This window comes from Lissotriton helveticus, chromosome 3_1 (assembly GCF_964261635.1).
Source record: "Lissotriton helveticus chromosome 3_1, aLisHel1.1, whole genome shotgun sequence".
In the NCBI taxonomy this organism is placed as follows: domain Eukaryota; kingdom Metazoa; phylum Chordata; class Amphibia; order Caudata; family Salamandridae; genus Lissotriton; species Lissotriton helveticus.
Window position 1 is genome coordinate 882,627,649 of NC_136061.1, and position 24,166 is coordinate 882,651,814.

General features: G+C 41.6%; 1 protein-coding gene across 2 annotated transcripts in view; it reads left to right on the top strand.

Annotated features, from left to right (window-relative positions):
- Nucleotides 1-24,166, top strand: part of RSPO1 (R-spondin 1) — a 545,108-nt gene that overhangs the window by 115,112 nt on the left and 405,830 nt on the right. The window lies entirely within an intron of this gene.

The window sequence follows — 24,166 nt, forward strand, 5'->3', positions numbered from 1 at the left end:
TTGTTCTATTGGATGGAAGTTCCTTACAACTAGAACTGCATAGTACGGCGGAAAGTAACACGGCAACGAGGGAGATGGAAGAGTGACTAGCTAATCAGCTAGGAATAATACCTAAAACTGTTAACCAGAAGGGTGCATGAACAGGAAAACGACTTGAGTATGTACTGCTAATACCCAAATGCAAATAAGTTATGTTTGAAAAAAAAAAGAGGCGCCCTCGGACTGCACAAACTTGCGACTGCCCTGGGGCACATTATCACTGTAATATGGCGCACTTTCCCTTTTTGCGCCAGGCACACCTATTTAAAGGTGCGCTGTGGCGCAAACAGAGAAAGTGCACCATATATGTAATTCGCCCCTAGTGACCCGGAGCAGGTCCAAATTTAACATACCATACTAGACAACAACCTTGAAATACTGGAAGTCTCTTGATGGGAGAGCCAGAAACAAAACATTATAATTATTTCTAAAAAAAAAAAAACAACAGAATATGAAAATCTCAAGCACCATTGTTTAGTGGCTTGCAGATATTTAAACTTGTGTTTCTAGCAGTGGTAAAATTAAACCGTGAAACACAGACACTGCAGACAAAGCAGGAAATTAATTTCAATGCAATTTAGAAGATGGATAACCTTTTCCGTGTGATTCCAAACTCATTGAAGGTAAACTAAATTCTTATAGTTGTTGGCAGGAAACTTCATGTTGTGCAGACATGGCTAGAAGTGAGCTGTTTCTTTGTAGATGTTTGACTGTTCTTGAAATAATGGAAAAGTTAGCCTCCTGACGAACCTTAGGGCATATTATCAAGGAACGGCATTATAATTATCGCCGCTTTAGCGGCAGAAAACTGCCACTAAAGCAGCGATAATGGGCTTGATAATATGCCTTGGAAATTCCCATAGAAGCCCATGTTCTGGTGTGAACATGGGCTTCTATGGGAATTCTCTATGGCGTATTATCAAGCCCATTATCGCCGCTTTTGCCGCTAAAGCGGCGATAATTATAACGCCATGCTTGATAATATGCCCCATGGTTCGAAAGCGCTCTCCATCACTACCTTTTGGGAACTGGAACACCAATCAGAGGATCCGGAACAGCTCCCAGAATGCTACTCCATTAACAAAACAAGTAAAGTGGATACTGTGCGTGGGAGACCGAGCAAACCCAAAGCACAAGCGGAAAAAATTCAAGATTTGGAATTCAAAGCAAGTAATAAATGCCATGTAAAAGTCAAACTAAGCCTCTTTAAAATTCACAGTGCTTTATTTGTAAAATAAAAAGTTCTGTGCCCAAAGCGCTGCTTGGAAGCACAGAAGTCATTTAGGGGCCAGCAGAGGTCGCAGCTGCGACCTCTAGAGTGCAGCTTCGACCCTTGGCAGGTTCCTTGACCCCTCTCTTTAGGATAAAACTAGGGGGCATATTATCAAGAAACAGCGTTAACAATATTGCCGCTTTAGCGGCAGAAAACTGCTGCTAAAACGGCGATAATGGGCTTGATAATACACCCTTGAGAATTCCCATAAAAGCCCATGTTCTGGTGTGAACATGGGCTTCTATGGGAATTCTCTATGGCGTATTACCAAGCCCATTATCGCCACTTTAGCGGCAGTTTTCTGCCGTTGAACGGCGATAATGTTAACGCCGTGCTTGATAATATGCCCCTAGATTTTATTGGTTTGCTGCTCGGCAGCGCTGAATATGTGCATCTCTGATTTATTTATTCTTTACATGTTGGCTCGGTTTTTCCTGGAAAACAATACTTTATGTATTGATCTGGCCTGCTATTTGCTAACAGAGTTATGTAATGTGTTAGGGAAAACTTCCACTGTTCAGTTCACCAAGCTTGCATTAAAGCACCACTATTTGGGGAAAGGGGAGCTTGTTAACCCTTTCATGCTATCATCTGTCTGTGATAACGTTTTGCAGTTTTATAAAGCACAAACTCTGCCCAAGGGCATTGGAGAGCTTTTCCATGAGCAACAGTAACATTACACACAGTCAGATTCTTTTAAGGCACTGGGAGATTAAGTGATTTGCCCAGAATCACAAAATGTTGAGCCAACGCCAAGACTCAAACCTGCTTCCCTTGTTCCAAAGTCAGCACTCTGATTGTAATGCCACATCATTGACTGAGGTTATGTCACAATCCACTGTTGGTAGGCACAGACAGTAGCACTGTGTATGTAGCAGGGACATTTATGAAAAATTTAAATCAGTCAGGATTTATAAAAAATGGCAAATCACCTGACAGGGTATCCAGGCGCTTGCAGGTCCCAGAGGCTTATTTGAACATCCAGATCTTGGAGGTCATTTTAAATTCTGAAAGTGAGGTGATGGTCCGAAGTTGCATGGGGAGGCTGTTCCAGGTCTTTGCTGTGATGTGGGATAAGAAGCATCCACCACTTCTGCTTCAGTAGATGTGGGGAGGATGGGCAAGTGAGGGGGAGGTAGAGCATAGTGTTCTCACAGGTTGATGGATGATCGGTTGGTGATTAGTGTAGACGGGTCTTTAGCTGTATAGAGCTTTGTGTGCGTGGGTCAACAGCTTGAATTGGCATCTCTTTTGTGCAGGGAGCAAGTGAAGTAGCCTGAGGTGGGGTGTGAGGCGGATTGGTAAGTGAAGACCGAGGATGAGTCTGACGGTGGTGCTCTGTATGGTTTGAAGTCTCTGTAGGAGGTGTGTGGTGATTGCTACGTAGAGTGTGTTGCCGTAGTCCAGTTGGCTGGCAATGAGGACCTGTGTCATTGTGCATCTAGTGAGTAGGAGTAGCCACTTGAGGATCTTATATAGCATGCACAGCGTGAGGAAGAAGGTGGAGGAGATGCTGTTGATCTGTGATTTCATGGTGAGCTTCTTGTCAATGATGATTCCAAGGTTTCTGGCATGGTTAGAGGGACTGGGTTCAAGTCCTAAATCTGATGGCCACCAGGAGTCAATCCATGTGCTGCATGCTGTTGCTGAAGACCAGTGCCTCAATCTTGTCTGTGTTCAATTACAGGCAGTTGTTCTCAGTAGCGGATCCTGGGGGGAGTGCTGCGGGCTGGTGGTTTAGCAGGGTGGGGGTAGTAAACTATAAAATACGGCCCAACGGAGGGCTGCATCGCCTTTGGCAATGCATCGCACGCATTGAAATTTGTTTTATTTATTTGTTTACTTACCTTTGTTCGGCCGTATGCCTTAGTTTACTACCCCCCACCCTGCTCCACCTCCACCCCGCCCTACCACCCCACAGCACTTCCACCACGAGCCGCTACTGGTTGTTTTACATCCATATGGTGACGCCTGTCATGCATCTGTCGACGCTGGTTCTGGTGGTGGTGGGGTCATCAGTGAGTGAGAGGATGAGTTGGGTGTCATCCGAGTGGGAAATTATGTTGAGACTGTGGGATCTGACGATGTTTGCCAGTGGGGTTATTTATGCATTGAAGAGTGGGGGGTCAGGGATGAGCCCTGGGGCACACTGCAGGTGACCTCCTTGGGTTCAGAGGTGAAAGGTGGGAGGTGGATACTCTCTGTACTTCCAGAGAGGAAGGAGGTGATCCATCTGAGCACGTACGTCCCCATGGACCCTTGGATGCTGAAGTACTGGAGTCTTTCAATCAGCGTGTGGTGGGAAAGGGTGTAAAAGGCTGCCGATAGGTCACGGAGGATCGGAGCTAATGCTTCCTCTCAGTCAAGGAGGGTTCAGATGTCATCTGTGGCTGCGATCAGGGCAGTTTCAGTGCTGTGATTGCTGCAGAAACCGTATTGAGAGGTGTCAAGTAGCTGATTCTGCTCCAGGTGTGTTATGAGTTGCTTGTTGATCTTTTCCAGTACCTTCACTGGGAATGTGATCAGGGAGATTGGCTGGTAGTTTTGAGTTTGTAGGGGTCAGCGGAGGGTTTTTTGAGTAGTGGTCTGACTTTGGCCACTTGAGAATAAAAAATGCAGCTATAAGATTATAAATGTTTCATTTTGAATCTGTTAATGTCTGGCAGTAAGACTTTATTAGGTAAAAATAATGCTGTTGAGTGTGCATTTTTCTATCCATTAAAAATTGAAACTGTATTGCAGCTAAATAAAGATAACAATGAAACAGGTGCATGTTCATTATAATGCCTCATAATTATTGTACCAACTGTGGTGCCTGCATGCCTATCTAAAAATTACACTAAGGTCCTCACTAAGAGTGGCAATTTAATTCCAAAGAGTTTAATACCAGCGCCACTGAAAATATAAGGTCTGCTGGGAACACTTTCATTTCAATTGAACTTGGGCCCAGATTTACTAACACTTTGCATCTGACGTTTATTATGTTTGTATAACAAAGCTGGTGGAGAGCGTTTTGGTAGGATTTACTTTCCAATGCAAGTCATGGTTTTCATTTGAAAGTTGCCTAAAGTAAGGGAAAATAGCTCTCTGTCCTGCTGTGTGCTACTTTGCGTTTAGGTGGTGCACAATCGGTGGTACATTTTATCATCTTTGCACATTTGCTGCACACTACAGCACTCATACAGAGTGGGGAAAGTATTAAACAGGGTCGGACTGGGAAACAAAACTGGCCCCGGCAAAGTGCTCGGCCGGCCCCCTGGGGGGAGGTCTGAGCTCTCTGCCGGGGCTGGTTTTCAGCCGATTTTGTAGCAGGGCCGATTTTGCAGCTGTGCTCCATAAACCGCCTTGTAACAAATACGGCCCCTAGGGGCCCAAAACCGACCCCCACCCTTGATGCGCACCGGGGGATTGCCCGGTGCCCGCAACGGCCAGTCCGGCCCTGGTATTAAAGTATAGCTTTTATACTAGAAAGGTCAACACCTATGCTTGACAGAACACACACACTCATGCCCTTTGGTGTATGCCTTAATGCATGGCAGCCTAAAGTGCAGCAGCACAAGGAGAGAGGAAAACAGCATCATAAGTCAGTCGATATAGTGCTATCCTGCTCTCTATCGTTCACGCAAAGCAGCAGAGCAACGTTGGTTGCTGCATTGCATGAAATGTTAGTAAAGTTGCCTCTTGATGTTTTCTGAGTATTTCACAGTTTCAGGGTCATCAGTCATTTAACAGTTTTGACTGAATAGAAAAATGTGCATTACATATATTTTTGGGCTTTTCATTACCATTTATTCTAGGTTTATTAATTCCACTTTTGTTAATGCCACAATGGTGAAAGGTTATATTGTGTTACTACATGTGATGTCATCTGGGGTAAAAGGGAATGTGATTTCACTTTCGCTACCACATATATTTTGGTGAATCGACATCCATGCTCGGAAGTCCGCAGTCAGCGCTTGTAAATGTCAGCGTGTCAGATACCAAGGCTGCGTAGCCCTGAGTACACCTCAGGCCTCTATAATCCACCATCGGACACTCCCTGACCCTCGAACCCACTCTTGCAGGCTCCTGCTTTCTCTCTTGACGACAGGGTTGCCTTCTTTCTCGTCCTTCTTTTTTCTGTTTGTGTATTTTTCCTCTTTTGCTCTCAAGGGAAATGTCAGACGAGGAGGAAAAATAAGTGCCAGTCCCTAAAAAATGAGTGTCTGTGACCCCCACCGGCAAACACTAGGTCAAATTAGGCACTGTTCATACATAAGTTATTTCTTAAACAATTGTAAGCGGTTTAGGAAAATATATTAGATTATATCAGTGTGAGTGACATTTGTTTAAAACAATCAGTTCTAAACATAAACTTAAGAAAAATTCCGAATACCTCTGTGCCTTAGTAACTTTGACATGAGTCAGCCAAAAAAGAGATCAGTTTGTCGTCTACACCGTTTACCTGGTCTTTGCTGTTCCGTGAGAATCAACATTATTTGCTATTAAGCAATTTAGGGATGGGGTTATTTTTTATAGTTATATTTTATAGCGCATTTCCTGAAATTACTTCATGTAATTCTTAAATTGGTCACAAAAGCAAAATGAGACTATGCAGTAAAAAAAAAGATTTGAGTGGGATTACACAATTTGGCATACAGAGAAAGGTACGACATGAGTCCAGGTTTCCTGGTTACACATTGTGCATTTCAGTCCCTGTAGGTATCTCCTTCAATATCCCATTTAATAACAAGGTGCCTTTTAATTTCATGAGCTAAAGGAGTATGCGATAAATCAGTCTGACAGTGCAGGTGTAAAAATATATAGAAAATAGTGCAATGTCAACCGAAAAGAAAGACAGAACACTGTATCTTTAAGTTACTATCACTCGCTTTCCTGAACTTAAACAAAAAGGTGTGATTTTAGATGTGGATTAACACCTCCATTACAGAAATTAAGTTGAATTGGGAATACTGAATACTGAGGTAATAGTCAGGTTTTGATCGCATATCAAAAAGGCAGATGATTTGCAGTTCACCAAACAATGGGAAAATGCTCTTCCACCTATATAACAAAAAACTCAGAAGATTGTCAGTGCACCAATGATAGAGATGTATCTTCCACATATATCACAAAAAGTCAAAAGATTGTCAGTGCACCAATGATGGAGTTGTACCTTCCACATACATCACAAAAAGTCAAAAGATTGTCAGTGCACCAATGATGGAGATTTATCTTCCACATATATCACAAAAAGTCAGAAGATTGTCAGTGCACCATTAATGGAGATGTATCTTCCACATATATAACAAAAAGTCAAAGGATTGGCAGTGCAACAACGATGGAGAATAATCTTCAGCTTATATTACAAAACACCAGATGATTGGCAGTGCATGAACGACGGAGAAGTATCTTCCCCCTATATCACAAAAAGTCAGAAGATTGACAGTGCAACAACAATGGAGAATGATCTTCCACATACATTACAAAACACCAGAAAATTGGCAGTGCATGAACGACGGAGAAGTATCTTCCCCCTATATCACAAAAAGTCAGAAGATTGACAGTGCAACAACAATGGAGAATGATCTTCCACATACATTACAAAACACCAGAAAATTGGCAGTGCATGAACGACGGAGAAGGATCTTCCACCTATATCACAAAAAGTAAAATTGATAATGCACTAACAAGAGTGATGGATCGTCCACCTCTGAAATGATGGAGAAGTAATTTTCACCTCTATCACAAAAAGTAAGAACATTGGCAGTCCTTGACAAGCATAGTTAGGCATCCTTTTTTCAGCAGCAGCCTGAAAAGCACACATGTATGCATGAGAGGGGTAAGTTTCAAAATCAGAAAGATCAGTAATTCACAGGTTATCTTGAAGTATGTGGCAAAATTATATAAGGCAGTATTGCAAATGAGGTGACTTGTGTGAATTACCATGGGTTCAAAAGTTCAGTCATATCTTACAGAAGAGCATATTTAATCTATACATACATACGTAGATCAAAGTGGTTCCTAATTGTTTCATTTGACAGATAAAACCTCCCATTCTTTTCTTTGACAATTCACATGCTTCCTTTCATTTCAAACAATTGATAATATGTTGATAATCTTCTATTTCTTGAATGTATGAGACTGTCAAGTGAGGACTGCTTGGGCACCAATCATGAACGAATTTTAAATAACCACGATGTAAATTTTTTCTATTTCGTTTCATGGTGTACAAACATGTATCTTGTGGTTACATTGAAAATCTGCCTGGCCTTTGGTGTTTGAGGGCGAACGTTGGACACCACTGCAAGGGTTTCTAATTTTAGTCTGTGATGGCCAAAATTGTCAAGATAACCATAATGTAGAGTTTTTGTATTTAGGTACATTGTATGTGATTTTACATAAAACATATTCTTAAATTCTGTCTTTCTATCTGCCTTCAAGGTCCAACACTGGGCATTCTGGTATAGAAAGCCTGCCAGAGTGAATAAAACATTATTAAAAACTCTTACATTTTGATGATGCCTTTAGATTCAGGAACAGAGTCCGTTTTAGCATGCCAACTGTAGAGGAAGAGATCTGAAAATAACTGCGTACAACTAAATGCAGTTACTTCCAGGATAAGGAGACACTTTATAATGAAAAAAGTGTCTGACATGGATGCATCTTGAATTTGGTTCTACTTAATGGAGAATGTATGTTGTGCCCTCAATAGAAGGGGGCATAGTGTTTGATGTTCTGTGATCTTTTACAAATTGCTAAAATACAGCTAAGTTAAGGTGTATCCAAAAAATGGTCCATGATGGATGTCCACATGCCATATTTTCAAAATCAACACATGAGTAAATTGTATGGATCTAAGTGGGAATATTCTGCAAAGTCACCAGTTATCACGAATCTTTCACATGATAATGACTTCAAGGACAACTGCTTCTTGGTTACTATATAAACTTTTACACATTGGCAACTTTCGTTTGGTGCTTTTGGGAGAGATTATTGATAGCATCTGGAGAATGAGCAAAAGGAGTGGCTATTGCTACACGTTTGTTGGGGCACCTGACTCAATTAAGTCAGTGTATAGAGAGCAATTTACCATGCTGAATGATGAGGAAGGTCCATCGCCTTCTCCAAAATAGATGCATGGTTCTCCTAGTGAAAATTCTATATCAATAATTATTACATTTGAAAATTACTTGGCAAAAGGCTAGATGAAGATTTTGAAGATATTGTTGGCCTTTGGTATACTCTCTTGTCTCTTCCATAAACGTATTTCCTCAGGGAAAGTTTTCAATTGTTGAAAATATTTAGAAGTATCTGTTTCAGACAGTACTCTCTCTGTGTCCATAGAAGTTGAATGGGCTTGGGTAGTGATCCGTTCTACAATAAGCCCACTAAGCAGAACAAAATGAGAAGCGATAAAGAGGCCATTTTGCTGATGCTTGTGCATTGTAAAAATGCTGGCCAGCACTTACATAATTACCTGTGCCTAATCTAAAAAGGTATACGAGAGCCTGAATTACAGAGTCTGATGATGTAATCAAGGACAAAGGTAAGAAACACTGAGTGAGAGCCCAGAAAATATGATTGTGCATTTTGCTATCCCAAAGGCATAAAGGATTCTGCTTCATCATTTCAGTGATAAATAATGGCAGGTCACTTGTCACTTTTGAAGAGATGGAAAAATGTTCTAACAACATAAAGGTTGTGGACTCAAAACACATTGAACAAAAGCAAAGAGGGGCTCAAAACTGAGAAGAGAATCGAAGATTGGTGATAATGTATAGCTTGTGCTTTAGTCTTCTCTTAATATTTTTGAGATTTTGCAAGGACTTAGGAAGAAGATGTTTCAGTACAGCTTAAGATAACAAAAGGAAAAACCTGAACTTCAAGGAACGAGATCTCATCCTTTCTCTTGAACGTTTTTGGGTAGACTATACAGGGACAGTAGGCCCTATTGGCGGATCTGATTAAGACATTTATGTTGTTTTGCATTGATGTTATTCATGTACAGAATGGTACAGAAAACAAAACAGTAGTGAGCACCGTACAATGGTGGTATGAAAGAACCAGTTGGTAAATGGAAGCACTCGGTTTGCGGTCAGGGCACAACGCCTAGCCACCAACGAAGAAACTGGGGTCAGGGTGCCATGTGGTCATAACAGGCTATAAGAGGCTATAGGGAGAAAGCATGGGGAGGCTCATCCCTTGGGGGTGGAGGGGTGGAGATGCAAAAGGGGGGGGAGACCGTGAGGGGAGAGGTACTCACCATGGGCCTTGCAGCATCTGGAAGAGTGGGGGGTGACAAAGGAGGTGTGGCCCAGGGACAATGACAACCCACAGGGTGGCCAGCGGGGCCAGAACCAAAGCTGAAGCTCGGGGGACCACGGAAACCGAGGGTCTCGTCCAGTCAGTCAGACGCTGATCAGTTGCTGTTGCCCTGCTGGAAGTCTGATTATGATCTTATTCACAATAGCATACAGTTGTGAATATGATCTGGCACTCAGGAGAGACTGATACACACCTAAAGCATTTGTACACAATAAGTACATGTGGATCGGTCAAAGGATTTGGCCTTGGTCATATTGGTTTTTTCAGAACAACAAAGTTTGTCAAAGAACCAATCAAGACCCTTTATAGACAACACTCACCACTGTAAGGACTATACAGTTTGCCCTTCCACGTAACCTTGTTAAGCCTCATTCTCATGCTCTGTCTTTCATTTAGTGCTGACAGCCTTTACTAGGAGCAGAAGCCTTACAATTCCAAGTCCTTCTTGAGTACATCTGCGGACATGTGAGAACATAAATGGAATCTTACAAGAAAATACCTACCAAGAACTGATTGAATGCTGGTTGCAACAGAAGGATAAACTGGCCATAAAACAGTCCCTCATGCAAGCTTTGAAAAATTGCAGCAAGGAGCCCGTTAGTTAAATCAAAGTTATAGCTGACAAATGGTACTGAGAACAGGAAAAACAAGCATTTGCAATGCAGTAGGTCTCGCATTTACGTGAGTTTAAGCTATTGCCATTGTTTTTAAAATCATAAATAAAAGGTATTGTCATTTACAATGACAATAGCTTAAACTTTCGTTAATGCAAGACCTATTGCATTGCAAATGGTTGTTTAAGTTTAAAACCGAGCGCAGCGCCGCTTCAAGGACACCGCGCCCGGTTCCTCTTTTTCTTCAACTTTAACACTGAGCGGCGCCGCTCTCAGTGTAAAAGTAAAAAAAAACAAAAAGAAACAGAGCGCGGTGTCCTTGAAGAGGCGCCGTGCTGAGTTTTAGAGTTAAAAAATAAATTAAACATTGCGCAGTGTCCCAGAAGTGGATGCCGCGCTCAACATGAAAGTTAAATAAAATTAACATTTAAAATTATTGCGGTGTCTCTAAAGTGGGCGCCACGCTCATTATGCAAATACCCAAAAAAGCAGCCGCCATTGGCCCCATCAGTGCCAATAACAAAAATAGTGTTTACCCCCTAGATAAAGCAGGCCTTGTAATGAGCCAAGTACAAGGTCCAGTCGCTATGGGCGGCAATAAATGGAGACAAGGCGGTACCAAGTGGGACTAATAAGCCCATTTATGAATAAGAAGCCACCTTTTAAGAAGGACACTGACACAAACCCAATAACAAATATGGGCGGATAGCGGGCGGGGCTGCAAGTGCATACCCTAATACAGCATGCCTCGCAGAGCAAGACACGCATGTGTGCTGCCGCTAGGCTCGACCTAAACACTAGTACGTTTGTAATTTTGGGGGGAAATACTATAAGCAAATGGTCTAAAGATGAGAAAAAGCAGTTTGGAAGAAGATCCCATTGCGCTCCTCTCTGGTCGGAGCGAAAACTGTTTTTGAGGTTAGTGTGCAGGGAATGAGTGGGACATATGGGAGGTAGTAGGTGTGCCGAAAGCATGGTGTTTGCATGTGAATATATAGACTTGAAAAATAAAGTTACCAAAAAAAAACTCAAAAATGTATATTGCAAAAATTACAACTATGCAAAAATGTCTACATGCACAAGTTTGAACCAGTTAAAAATGATAATGGAAATGGTTTGTATTACTGTTCTAACTCCATTACTAGCCAAATCGGAGGCAAGAGCATAATGGTGTAACTGCGCTCAGGTTGATGTTTAGATAGGTACATGTGCTTGTTTTTTTTTTTTTTACATACTTGTAGTCTAAATGCTCCCCACGGTTTCAAGACAGAGTGGCAGAAGTCCATTTGCATACAGTGGGTGAGAACCTGAGCCAAGCTTCCTTTACTCAGATGGTACACCAAATTCCCTCTTACACGTTTCTACTAATAACTACTGACAGTAGTTGTGTAAAACATGACACCAAGGGCCATATGTATCATCATCACCATTAGCGATTTCTAAATAGCGATTTTTAAGGAATCGCTATTTAGAAATCGCTAAATGCTATGTATGTAGAAAATCGCTTTTTTTTTGCGATTTCCAATTATTCCTTATTTGCGAATTCACAATTTGCAAATTCGCAAATAAGTAATAATTACCCATTCATTCCTATGGGCCAGGAGGCCCATAGGAATGAATGTGAAATGCATTTCATTTTGCGAATCGCAATTTGTGAATTCGCAGAATGAGATTGATTGCGAGGGTGCAGGGGTGTCTCAAGGACACCCTGCTGCACCCCTGAAATCAGCATGTGTGTGCATATGGCGAACGTGCGTCACATGCCACATTTAAAAATGCCAATTTGTGCATTTTATATGAGAAATCGCAATTTACCACCAATGGAAAGTTGGTGGTAAATTGCGATTTCTTAAGCTAAATTGCTATTGAAAATTGCATCATACATAGCTTTTAAGGAATCGCAAAATTGCGATTCCTTAAATGCTATAGCAAAATAAGGAATCGCACATTTTTGCGATTCCTATGATGCGAATTTTACATACATAGCAAAAAATGCTAAACAGCCTTTTGCGATTCGCAAAGGCCGGAATTCGCCGAATTCCGGCCTTTGCGATTCCAAAAAGGCTTGATACATATGGCCCCAAATTCTGTAATTCTTTTTCCTCGGCATTGTAGCAGCTACTGAACTGTCAGTTTCCACAATATTCATCCCTTTCAGGATTGCATGTTACCACATAACTGGTGGTACTGATCTTCTGTGGTTCCACTGTTTGGAATCAAGGCCACGAAAAGAACTCTTAAGCTGTTCACACAGGTATTCTACTCTTCGGAAGTAGAAGTGCCCCAATTAGGCCCTCATTAAAAGTGTTCCGGAAATGGGCTTGATTTTCCCCATCCGCAGAGTTGCCTATACCGGGTGTATTGGTAACTGTGAGGATGAGGAAAATCTGGGCCATTACAAGATGAACCCCAAGGATCCCGTTAGGAATGAGGAATTACTGGAGGAATTGATAATTCTGGGTCCAATTACTCCGGTAATTCCAAATTTCGCCCTGAATATTCACACAAAGGTTTCAGTTGATTTCAGAAGCCGAAATAGCAATATAAAAATAAATAGATCCGCAAAAAGATTGTGGATCTCACAATTCTAATGCAGTCAATAACTGTTGTCACCAGCCCCATTGGATTTAACATACCACTCATAATGAGGGACTCAGTTATTTACTAACTGGATCTTGCATTCTTTCAGAAAAATAATGTAACAGAGGTTAGTGTGCAGGGAATGAGTGGGACATATGGGAGGTAGTAGGTGTGCCGAAAGCATGGTGTTTGCATGTGAATATATAGACTTGAAAAATAAAGTTACCAAAAAAAACCTCAAAAATGTATATTGCAAAAATTACAACTATGCAAAAATGTCTACATGCACAAGTTTGAACCTGTTAAAAATGATCATGGAAATGGTTTGTATTACTGTTCTAACTCCATTACTAGCCAAATCGGAGGCAAGAGCATAATGGTGTAACTGTGCTCAGGTTGATGTTTAGATAGGTACATGTGCTTGTTTGTTTTTTTTGACATTTTTGTAGTCTAAATGCTCCCCACGGTTTCAGGACAGAGTGGCAGAAGTCCATTTGCATACAGTGGGTGAGAACCTGAGCCAAGCTTCCTTTACTCAGATGGTACACCAAATTCCCTCTTACACGTTTCTACTAATAACTACTGACAGTAGTTGTGTAAAACATGACACCAAGTATGTATCAGCATCACCATTAGCGATTTCTAAATAGCGATTTTTAAGGAATCGCTATTTAGAAATCGCTAAATGGTATGTATGTAGAAAATCGCTTTTTTTTTTGCGATTTCCAATGATTCCTTATTTGCGAATTCGCAATTTGTAAATTCGCAAATAAGGAATAATTACCCATTCATTCCTATGGGCCAGGAGGCCCATAGGAATGAATGTGAAATGCATTTCATTTTGCGAATCGCAATTTGTGAATTCGCAGAATGAGATTGATTGCGAGGGTGCAGGGGTGTCTCAAGGACACCCTGCTGCACCCCTGAAATCAGCATGTGTGTGCATATGGCGAACATACATGCCCTATGGGCATGTATGTGCATCACATGCCACATTTAAAAATGCCAATTTGTGCATGAGAAATCGCAATTTACCACCAATGGAAAGTTGGTGGTAAATTGCAATTTCTTAAGCTAAAATTGGTATTGAAAATTGCATCATACATAGCATTTAAGGAATCGCAAAATTGCGATTCCTTAAATGCTATAGCAAAATAAGGAATCGCACATGTTTGCGATTCCTTATGATGCGAATTTTACATACATAGTAAAAAATGCTAAACAGCCTTTGGCGATTCGCAAAGGCCGGAATTTGCCGAATTCCGGCCTTTGCTAATCCAAAAAGGCTTGATACATATGGCCCCAAATTCTGTAATTCTTTTCCTCGGCATTGTAGCAGCTACTGAACTGTCAGTTTCCACAATATTCATCCCTTTCAGGATTGCATGTTACCACATAACTGGTGGTACTGATCTTCTGTGGTTCCACTGTTTGGAATCAAGGCCACGAAAAGAACTCTTAAGCTGTTCACACAGGTATTCTACTCTTCGGAAGTAGACGTGCCCCAATTAGGCCCTCATTAAAAGTGTTCCGGAAATGGGCTTGATTTTCCCCATCCGCAGAGTTGCCTATACCGGGTGTATTGGTAACTGTAAGGATGAGGAAAATCTGGGCCATTACAAGATGAACCCTAAGGATCCCGTTAGGAATGAGGAATTACTGGAGGAATTGATAATTCTGGGTCCAATTACTCCGGTAATATCAAATTTCGCCCTGAATATTCACACAAAGGTTTCAGTTGATTTCAGAAGCCGAAATAGCAATATAAAAATAAATAGATCCGCAAAACGATTGTGGATCTCACAATTCTAATGCAGTCAATAACTGTTGTCACCAGCCCCATTGGATTTAACATACCACTCATAATGAGGGGCTCAGTTATTTACTAACTGGATCTTGCATTCTTTCAGAAAAATAATGTAACAGAGGACTAGAAAATCTGAAATGTCTTAGGGTTAATGAACAGTGCAAAGATTTACATCCCTCCATAAAAGTACTATTTTGCTTGTTGGAGTGCTCCCCAAACCCTGAGAGCAATTTTCGATAAGCACTAAGTGGCCTTTTAAAGCTGCTACCTAACCCTGGTTAAGGGAAACCCCTGAACTCCTTATGGAACAAAAGCTTACAGAGGGTTGCCGAGTGTTTGAAGGAGTTTATAAAAGATCATGTTAATGTGGCAGATAATCATACCTGCAGTAGCTTCTAGGCAAACTCAATTTATTAACGAGTCCCTATGGGAACAAGAAATTAAAAGGATTTGTCTACTAAAATTCTGATAGGTGATGATTGAGAAGTCATTTAGAAGGGAGGAGCTCAAAGTGCAGAGTGATAAAAATGTTTAGTAATTTGGTTACCATAAGTCTATCGTGCTAAAATCATCACTGTAAATTGCATAGAGTTTAAAAATGTCTGGATCAACATTCCGGTGCCAAAGAAAGGGTGCAGAAAATAATGTTGCTGCTAGCTATTCCAAAAATTAGGGTCCTGGTGGTGTCAACATCATAGCAATTCCTCCTCGCCCGCCCCCCCCCCTATTTTCCACGTCCCCTTCTAAAGGGGGGCATGGCTGGTAACGCTAAAATAGTGTATTTTTACAACCACGTTTTGGAAAGAAGAAAGATTTACAGCAATCCTTGGTCTAATACAGAAAATTCACATCAAAAATACAATAACTATTAAACTGTCGTTTCACTCCGCTGTCATGTAGAATGAAAGTTAGAAGTTTGAAAATTAATTGTTGGTATTTTCTTATGATATGTAAGTGCGCAGGCAACACGAGTTTGCTTTGTAATAGTCTATTATTTTGGTTTTGTGATCGGCCACAGCTTGGGAGTGTTAAAAACCGCGACTGGTTGAAAAGGAAAGCATAATTTTCCACGACTCACTGTTGGTTGTTTTCCTGGCTTTAATACTCAAAAGTGAGAAGGAACCAGGAAGTGGCAAGTCAACTATTTACTTTACAAGGAGGTGAAATGGGATTTTGTATACTGGGATTAAACAGAGAGCAACAGCAACATTGAAAATTGAAACATTTATGAACTAATTAATTTATCAATGTTTTTGTATATTGTGGACGAGGCCCAGAGCGTGACAGAGTGCTTTACATAAATTGCATGCCCTGTATTAGCAGAAAAAGATGAGCCGTTACCATCAGTAACTCGTGATCAGAAGAGAGACATTATGTCTTAGTAGAGTTTGTCTAAATCATTCTTAAAGTGTTTTAAACAAAATCGGGAAACATTGATGGAAAAGCAGCTTTTTCATTTCTGCCATGAAGATTTCTGGGGTCGCTGGTAATTTGGATATTGGGTGTAATGGAATCCCGCAGCTTGAGCTTACTATTTGAGGTGTTGTTGGTTTCTATACAATGTATCAGATTAAGGATTTCAATTTCTGATCTAAAGTGAGTATGTCTGGCACTGTAGACAATGCTTGTACGCGTGGAGCGGACACGACCCGGTCAGCCGCGGCCAGCAGTGGGAGTACCTGCAGGGCGGTGACGTGGGGAGGGGGAGGGGGTAGTAATGTATGGATTACGGAGCTTCCCAGGTAAGTAAACATTTAAATAAATAAAACGAATTTCGTTGAGTGCACTACATCCCCAAATGCGATGCAGTGCGCACAACGAAATTCGTTTTATTTATATAAATGTTTACTTACCTGTAAAACTCCTAATACATACATTACTACCCCCCCCACCCTGCCCCTCCCCTCCCCACGTCACCACCCTGCAAGTACTCCCACTGCAGGCCGCAGCTGGACCCAGTGCTAGCCCTGTCTATGGCCACTGAATACAAATAGGAAACCTTGTAGCGCTCTAGAGCCGCGAGACAGCCCCATGTTTAACCGCACCTACTGCCCGGCAGTACCATTTTGTTTCCTAGGTGGCAGAATGCAGCTGCGTTTACGGATCAAAGGCTAGTTAATTCCACCGAATGCACATAAGCCTTTTCCGGCCCTCATGAACTCTTCCTCTCATGTGTATGCTTGGTATAAGAGCCAGCCTTCCCCTTCCACATGCGTCGTCCATTATTCATGCTTGAGTATTCCTCCATGGAGCATGCTTATCCCAGGGGCGGCTCCTTCGTAATGGCGTAGGAGTCTCACCCCACTGGCCAAAGTCAGTCACAGAAAAATAAAATGATAATAAAAGAATATCTTTTTATTTTTTTGTGACTGACTGAGCCGATGCCAGTGAAGGTTGGGGCGATGACAGGCGGAGCAGTAATGGTCACTGTATAGTGTGTCAGTTTGTCCGACCGTCTTAGGATGGCTAAACCAACAAGCATACTTCAATTTCTCCGGGCCAGCTGTGTTTAACAGCCGGGTTGGAGAAACAGTACAGACTCCCATGCACTGTCTGAGTGGCAGACAAGGCCGCTCAGAGCATTCCTGGTATTGCTGTCATGCTAGGTATAGCATAAGAGCAGCGTCTTGATTGGACTGGGAGCCTGTGCTTTCAGGGAACCTGTCAGGAGCAGAGAACCACAGAGGTATGCGTCGGCAACCGGTGCTTTTTTGTTATTCCAAGTCCCCTCTCCCCATTTTACTTTTGCAGTGGCTGCCACTGGCTTACCACCTTTCACTTACTCTTGAATTCATATGGCTGCTTCTGGGCATGTAGGTTGCCACAGAAATGCATCACCTTAAGTGCCGAAAGACAACTTTGATATCTGGACCAAATATTGAATCTCCAGTTTCTCTATAATCCCAGCCAGTGTGTTCAATCTATATTCTTTTCAACAGTACATTTGCTAGGTGAACCTGCTTGCACATCAAAATGGCAAAAATGAAGTTTCTCATTTTGCATTTGTATTTACCGTGTTTCATTATTATTTAGACTTTTGCTCTCAAGCTGAACTTTTAATACACTTTTTGGATACTCAAATATATAACATCATGACTTAAATGAGCAAGGTTTTGAATAAAAAAATCAGGCTGGTGGTTTCACGGGGGATTGTAATATGACTGGTTCTGGATTTTTTCTTGCCCTACATGTAGGAACATTTTACATCTCATTGCCAAGCTGTAGACCCATATTTTAGTTTTTGCAGCCCTCCCTGCTAATAGATACCTGAGAGTCACTTATTATTTCTTCGTTTGGAATTGACATAGAGTATGTATAATCAATTAGTAACAATAATGGCATCCCTACTATTGGCATAGAGAGTAGATATGGCATTGCTGCTGCAAGAAGAGGCAGGTGTACAAGGCAACATCTGTTCCTCATTTCATAGAGTCACACCACTACCAAATTCCAGGACTGTGTCTAAGAGGATGACCTGGTACATGTTAGAAATTGGGTTTCTGGTTGACTGGGGTGTGAGCCCTGGACAAGCAGCAACCACAATCCTAGTCAGGGTAAGGAACAAGCAAACTCCAAATTAACCTATGCTCAACCGCCTGGTAGCTTGGCACAGAGCAGTCAGGCTTAATTTAGAGTCTTTGCGTAAAGCATTTGTGGAACACTTCAAACAGTAAAACAGAGAAAACACCTCACAAAAAGATCCCATACTAGGTTAGACAAATAAAGCTTAATTTAATTAATAAAACAAGGCTGTAACAACAAACATCCAATCAGTAGAACCGAAGTTAGGAATTTTTAAAGAATAAAGTGAAAAATAATGCTAAAAAGCACAAAGCACCAAACACAGCTATCTGGTCACACAGGACCAGGTCGAATTCAAAAGTACAGACCAACCACATTGGAGGGTAGGTCTGATACATTGTCAGATTAGTCCCACTGAAGGTTTACCGTCTCAAGTTTTGCGCCTATAGACTTGTTTGAGTTGGAGAGGGTCGCAGGGAGAAAATAGAGCTTCGTGGGCGGTGGGCGGCATTGTCCAAAGAGCAGGCCGGGCATCGCGGCCGGGATGGCTGTTGCTTCATGTTGGCATCCTCCGATGGTGGTCAATGCTTCCTGTGTGAAGGGATAGGCTGGCGTATGCTTCCGCTGATTTTCGGTTTGAGCGGTGCAGTTTCTTTGCAAATGGGCAAGGTTCACGGTCGCGAAGAGCCCAAAAGCTTGCTTTAAGAGCCCCTAAAACACAACAAAGGTCCAGGACCTGAGAGGGAACCACTTGAGGGTCAGGAACACACTGCAGCTTGTTCCAGGAGCTAATTGGGGAGCCTTTTATGCTCCCCAATTTCTCATTAGGCTCAGAAGAGGAGGCCAGCAGACTAGTCCTTTGAGTCACTCTGGGGTTCTGGGTTCAAGATGAAGTTGCAGGCCTAGTTCTTTTTCCTCAGGCTAGAACTCATCACAGCAGGGCAGCAGTTATTTTTGATCAGCAGTCCATCAGCGTAGCAGTCCTTGTAGCAGCAAGCAGTACTTCCTCTTGCCTGAGTATCCACAGGTCCAGAAGTTAACTGAAGAGTTTGAATATGACATACTTATTTTATACACATGTGTGCCTTTGAAGAGGGAGGGAGGCTCATAGAGGCATGCCTTTCAAGTGCACAGATTCCATGCCTTCCCTGTCCTGGCTCCAGGATTACTGCAGGGGGTATGCAGCACTTTGGGTAGAGGCAGCAAACAGCATGTTCATGTGTAAATAGGGCTATGCACATCCCCTTCCTACCACCCTATGAGTGATGGCTCGTCCAGTGACACCTAAGTTTGACATTGTGTGTGGCTGTTTAGGAAGAATACACAAATCCCAGCTAGTCATGTTACCCAGAGACAGGCTTCAGACATCAAATGGCTAAGGCAAGAAAATGGCAACTTTCTAAAAGTGGTATTTTCAGAATTGCAATTTAAAATCCGACTTCACCATCAGTTAGGATTTTAAATTGTGATTCCAGAGACACCAAACACGAAAGGGTTTCCCATTTGGAAATTACACTTATAAAATGTAAAGAGACAACTCAACTGTAATACTATGGGAGAGATAGACTTTGCAGTAGAGATAAACATATGTAAGAGTTTTTCACCACTGTGACATGTAAAACGTAAAAGTACATGTCCTACTTTTTAAATACATTGCACCCTGCTCTCTGTGCTGTTCAGGGCCTACCATAGGGGTGGCTTATATGTATTAAATAGGAAGTTTTGGGGCATGCAAAAGGTTTATTTTGCCAGGTCGAAATTGTAGTTTAATACTTCACGCCCAGGCTTTGCAATGGCAGGCCTGAGACATGTTTAAAGGGCTACTTAACTGTGTGGCACAATCAGTGCTGCAGCCACACTAGTAGCATTCAATTTATTGGCCCTAATTGCATGTAGTACCATTAATAAAGGGACGCATAAGTAAACTAAATACTAAATATACCTATTGGATAAGTAAACTAAATACTAAATATACCTATTGGGGAGAAGCCAATATTACTATGTTTTAAGGAGTGAGCACATGCACTTTAGCACTGGTTAGCTGTGATAAAGTACAAAGAGTCTTAATGCCAGAAAAAAATAGTTCAGAAAAAACAGAGGAGGAAGGCAAAAAGTTTGGAAGAAGACCACCCTAAGGCTGACAGGTCTAGTGGTGCACTATGTTGGTTCCTCAGCTTTCTTATCTTGCATATGATACCGAACATCTGGACAAGGGCTATTCCACCAGTTGCTCAAAGTGGCAAATGTTACCAGGGGGTCTTCAGTGCATATTCATGATATTATGCAAGCTCAATATTGGTCCAGGCAAGGGAACGGTACTTGTTGCTCTTGTCATTGCATAGCAAGGAACTAACGGTGCTCCATTCTTGGTGCAAGCTGTTAAGGGCTTTCATAATCAAAGTTGTGCAAGGATAAGTGCTCTTTTTGCATAGAACCAGGAATAGTGTTTTTTAATGAAAAACAGATTACTTAAGGTTCAATAACAGAAGTTACCAAATATGCTAGTTTCTCTTACTGAAACTGGGAACATTTATTATAGAATATGCAGCGTATTATTATAGGAGTGTGCAATATTGTGGGATGTTGCCTCCTCAGACATTGTGAGATTGAGTGAAAAACGTTTCATATCAAATAAATGTATGAATGTACAGGATAAATTCAATGTGTGAGAACAAATCTACAAATATAAATGACATTAATATGTTTGCTAGGAAAAGAAGGGAAACCACTTATGTTGCAGAAACCAAATGCAGCAAACAAATATTTTACGCATAAAATTCCATAGATCCATAGTTCCTTTTTCACCTATTTTACAGAAATAGTAAAAAAAAGTATACTTTTTGTAAGGGAGAATTTTTAAGGCAAACATATTGGGCCACATGTATGAAGACTTTTTGAGGTTGCAAATGGGTCAATTCGCAGAATCGGCCCATTTCCGAACGCAAAATAGGCTTTTCACATGTATCAAACCCAAATTGCGGTTTAGTAATCTGTTACTGAATCACAATTTGGGTTTGCGATTCGGTTTTTGGAAGGGGCATGTTTAGGGCATCCCTTCCAAATACCGTATTGCATCGGTATGTGTGAATGCAATTCGGAAGGGGACACCATGTTGTGAATGTTTGCAAAAGCTTTTTGAAGAGCAGACAGTGGCCCCACAGACCACTGCCTACTCTTAAAAAAAAAAAGAAAACCTTTCATGTTTCTTTTCTTAAAGCATCCCATTTTACTTTAAGGAAAACGAATTGCTTTACCAAAAAAAAAATGATTGCTTTATATAAGAGCAATCACAGACATGGTGGTCTGCTGACCTCTGCAGGCCACTTTCCCTGTGATCTTTACGATTCCTAATGGGTCGCACATTGTGACCTACCTCAATAATATTCATGAGTTAGGTTATTTGCGACCCACTGGGAATCGCAGAAAGTGTTCAAAACACTTACATACATGCCGTTTTGCGATTTCCTAATTGCGAATCGCAAGATTTCGCAGTTAGGAAGTCACAAAACGCTTTCTTAATACATCTGGCACCATTATTTGCAAGGCATATTAGACAAAACATTTATAGCACCTCTTTTTATTATGATTTTTATTATGATTGTTATTGTTATTGTTAAGATGGGATGTCTCCTCCATCTTAAACCTGGCGCTCAGTAACCTGACTGCAAGGAAACCAGATTTCCCGATTTTCTTTTGGCCCCAGCACACACGGAATCCTGCCTGCGTGCTGAGGCTTAAGCCTGTTATTGACCACGAGTCCTAGTCCCTGGCTCTAATGCCAGTAGAGATGACAAAAGTGTACTTTCTAGTGGGCACAAAACTACATCCTGTTGCACTGGGGCATGTACTGTAAGTGATGATGGCAGCATATCAATTTTTGATCCATTGTATGTGACAGGCCTTTTTACCTGTTTAAAGTGAGTACAAAATGTAAAACATGCTAATCTATTATGGCACATACTTGTTTACTCTTGTTTTAGTATTGGCTTTTGCCATGAATGTTGTACGATTTAACATGTTTCTTTCCTTTTCTGTACATTTATTACTATTATTTGATGTACTGCTCGACTGATTTTTTTATGATAATTCTGTACCTTGCTCTTTAATTGCTTCAATAAAGCTCTTTAAACTAAAAGAAAGTGAGTGTGTTGCCCTCAAGAGCGTTCGTAGAGTTCCACTTACATGTCATGCCCATACCCTGCGTTAAATCCTCTGTGTGTATGTGAAGTGCATGTGCATGTATGGTACCAGGTCTTCATGTTGTTTGCAAATGTTTGAAAGCTGAAGCCAGTGGGATCCATTTTGGATTGCCTCGGGGTCAGCACAAGATGGAGATCGTGATACAGCCTCCTGGGGCAGTTGAAGTGTAGTGCCTACAATTCGGAACTAGATGGTGTAGCCCTACACCACCAGCACTGGCATTAGAAATTCTATGTTAACACGTTTGGCAGGGGGTTGCTCATTACATCTTCTTGATCACTATCATTTGGTTTATTGTGGGAATTGGTTGATGGTGGGGATTGGTTTGAGGGAGCACATTCACTTTTTAGAGAAATAAAAGTTTCAAGATGGGGCCTGGACCTTTTGTCATCGAATTGAGAAGCTCATCCAGGAAGACTGAAGACAGCCAGCTGTAGAGCTTCACATGCAGTGTGTTCATATTATGGGCACTCTCTTTTTAAAACCAGCCTCAACAGTACCTCATGGTAGAGTCATCAGTGCACCAAACTGGTTCCTTAACTTTAGACAGTGGATCTATATCCCATATCTGGATATAGCACACAAAAGAGGGACCCAAACCGTCTCTTTTGGCTCCTGTTTCAGGCTTCTTCACTGTCCAAGCACAAGGGTACTCCGTGGAGAATTCAGAGAGCTGCGATTATCCAGGGTTAGAATAAATGGTGTATAACCACAATTGCCCCGGGGAGGACCTGGGGGAGGGAACCAGAGGCACGGGGTACTAGGAGCAGGCAGCCTCCAACATATAATGGTTGACACAAATGGGGCCGCTCCCAGATAAGTGACCTAGGTGCTAAAGTGTTAGATTGTGAGTGCAGACATCTCACTAAAAGCAAAAGACTGGTCTCACACACCACCTGGTGTCATGCTTCATCATTGACCAGTTCTCGCCCTGTAAAACCTTGGTTTGATAGAGGCGGGAATACACCTGACGACAGGGATGCACTTCTAAGCTAAGTGGGGGCCCTTATAAGAAAAAGTGAGATTAAAAAGTCATTATAGATGTCACATCAATTTTAATGTAACTGGCATCTATATGGTGAATAAAATCAGTGATTGGTGTATTGGGGATTCTATTGTTCCCCTCTGTGATGAATGTGGTCGACATGTTTCTGCCAGTTGGCCGAGTAGGGTCCATGGCATTCATCAGGACCTTAAAGAAAAAAGGTAAAGGCTCCACTCTTACCAGACTATGACGAGAGGGTTTCAAGGCGTGGGGTGACTTGTGTCACACTCCACTGGTATACAGCTTGTATGTTTCAAGCCTGAAAAACAAAAACAAATTTTGTAGGCAAGAAAAAATTAACAATAGAAGCACCAAGGACATTAATTACATAGTTCTTCATTCAGCCACATGCACGGACATTATAGTGAGTGGCTATGTGTGAAAAAATCGTGGTAGTCATATGTGCACGCGTGTACTTGTGGTAACATTTTCCCACAAATCTTACCCTAGACACGGCACCAAATTGCCCCATAGGAGGGTGAGGGAGGAAGACCCCTGTAGTCAGACTCTGGGTATTTTGGAGGGAGACAAAAAAGAAGAGAAGAAAATATATTTTAAGGCACCATTCCAACCATGAGAATCTAATAATTCTAAGGTATGGGAACCTAAAAGTACCCACTTTAAATAGCGTATACTCGCTCCTTTACCGACGAGGAGGTGATGAGGACATGCATAAGTGCAGACACGGGAGATGCATCTTGAGGCAGTGAGAGTGTGAATGCGTGTATGACATACTGTTAGTTTCTGAAGTGGGTACTTTTAGGCTTCCATACCTTAGA